Genomic DNA, 2,648 nt, shown 5'->3' with positions numbered 1-2,648 from the left:
ATATATATATATATATATGTAATTTGAAATTAGCTTAGCTGAAGTCAATTTAAATGACTCTCACTTGTGAACATAAATATGAGTGGCAGAAAAGTTAAAACCAAGAAGAACCATCTCCTTGCTGCTAAAACCAAAGCCTGTCTGTGGATCAGTATGTGGCTATACATTCCCTCCCATAGAATAAAAAAACACATCAGGGGGATTTGTAAACAAGACAGGATGTCTCTGTCCTGTCCGTGAGCTCAGAGGAATGGCTCTCTCAGCTCCTCTCTCCCTCCACCAGAGCTTAACTGCTGGCAAGGAGACTCCAGCTTCCAGTATTACAAAGGAGGGGCTTTCTAAGAAATGGCATCTTAAGTCACAAAGTCCAGAAGTCCCTTTGTGGTCTTTATGTGACAATGTGTCCTCAGCATTTTGGTCTTTCAACACTCTCCCTCTTTCTAAGACCCTCTCCTCTCTCATCTCTGAGGAGAACATTTCCTCGTTTTTTCACCCTTCCTCACCTACTTGAGGTCACGAGGAACCGAGGCAGGTTGGGTCTCTTACTGGCTCTCGAGACTCAATCGTTACATTGTTGGTAATTGTGCTAGTCAGTTGATGTCACGTTAGTAGTTTGAAATCAGCCAGGCTGGGAGTATTTACCCTGTGGGAATTGGCAAGTGCTGGCTTTTCTCATCTTTCTCAGCAGAGTTGGGGTCAGACTGCTGCCAGCACACTGCCACACCTGGGCTTCAGTCAGACCCACCTGTTATTGCAAACTGATTGTGTCACTCCCCTGCTGACGTTTCTTATGATGAAAAACAGTTCTTTACCATGTCAGAGGATACTGGCTGTCACTTTCCATGGGTTGCCCTTTCACTCCTTTGATATTATCTTATATTGCATAAATTAAAAAAATTATAACATCTAATTTGTCTATTATCTTCTTTGGTTGTTTATGTCTTTGCTGTCATACCCAAGAAATCATTACCAAACAATGTTGTGAAGCTTTTGCCCTGGGTTTTCTTTAGTTTTAGAGTTTTAGTTTTTATATTTAGGTCTTTGATCCATTTTGAGTTTATTTTTATATATAGCGGTAGGTAAGCCTAGGTAAGGATTCAATTTCATCCTTGCGTATGTGAACATCCAGTTTTCCCAGCACTGTTTGTGGCAAAAACCACTCATTTTTGGTCTTCACACTCTTGTCAAAAATCCTTTGTCCATATATGTTAGAATTTTATGTCTGTTATTTCTGTTCTATTTCATTGCTCTGTATGTCTGTCTTTGTGCCAGGACCACACTGTTGTGATCACTGTAGCTTTGTAGTAAGTCTCAAAATCAGGATGTGTGAGCCCACCAGCTTTCTTCTAGTTTTTAAGATTGTTTTGATTACTTGGGGGTTCCCTGAGATTTCATATGAATTTTAGAATGATTTTTAACTTCTTAAAAACCTTTGGGATTTTGATAGGGATTTCGCTGAATCTTAGATTGTTTTGGGTAGTATCAACGTCTTAACAGTACTTTGGTATTTTGATAGGGGTTCCGCTGAATCTTAGATTGTTTGGGGTAGTATCAAGGTCTTAACAACAGTAAGTTTTCCCACCCGTGAACATGCATCTGTGTCTGCTTTCATTTTTTTCATCAAGGTTCTGTAGTTTCCATTGAATAAGAGGCTTTGCCTTTTTGGTTAAGTTTAATTCCTAAGTATTTTTTGATGCTATTATAAATAGAATTGTTTTCATAATCTTCTTTTCAGATTATTTATTATTAGCATACGGAAATGCAACTGATTTTTGTGTGCTGCTAATTTGCTGAATACATTTATTATTTCCAACCATTTTTGTGTGTGTAATTCTTAGGATTTTTCTGCATATATGATCATACCATCTGTGAACAGAGATACTTTTCCTTTTTCCTTTCCAATTTGAAGGCCATTTATTTATTTGTTTATTTATTTGGCCTAATTGCTCTGGCTAGAACTTCTAGTACTGTGGAAAATAGACAGTGAAAGCTGGCGTCATTGTCTTAATCCCAGCCTTAGAGAAAATGTTTCCAGTGTGTCTTCACCGCGTATAATGTTTACTGTGAGTTTCTCACATGTGGCTCTTCTACTTGTAGTTTGTAGAAGGGTTTTAATCCTGAAACAGTGTTGAATTTTGTCAAATGTTTTTTTCTGCATCAATTGAAATGATTATGTGGTTTTTGTTCACTCTTCACTCTGTTAATGTGATACATTTCCTTGATCAAATTTGAACTGCCTTTGTGTTCCAGAAATAAATCTCACTTGGTCATGGTAAATTATCCTTTCAATATGCTATTGAATTTGATGTGCTGGTATTTGGTTGTATATTTTTTATATGGACACTTATAAAGGATATGGGTCTTCAGTTTTCCTTTCTTGTAGTACCCCTCCCTGGCTTTGGTGGCACAGTAATCTGGCCTGGTGGAATAAGTTAGGTAATAGCCCTTCCTCCTCAATTTTCAGATGTAAATTTTTATAGAATTCACCAGTGCAGCCATCAGCATTTTGTGAGTTTGGTTTTGGGGGGGGTCGTTTGTCTTGTTTCTTCAGTTTTGCTTACTGATTCAACTTCTTTACCAGTTACTGGTCTGTTCACATTTTCTCTTTCATTATGATTTAGTCTTGGTGCATTTTTTTTTTTTTTTTG

Source organism: Otolemur garnettii, unplaced genomic scaffold (assembly GCF_000181295.1).
Source record: "Otolemur garnettii isolate 467f Iridium unplaced genomic scaffold, OtoGar3 scaffold00170, whole genome shotgun sequence".
Lineage (NCBI taxonomy): Eukaryota > Metazoa > Chordata > Mammalia > Primates > Galagidae > Otolemur > Otolemur garnettii.
The sequence above is the reverse complement of the archived record's forward strand: the minus strand, read 5'-3'. Positions refer to the sequence as shown.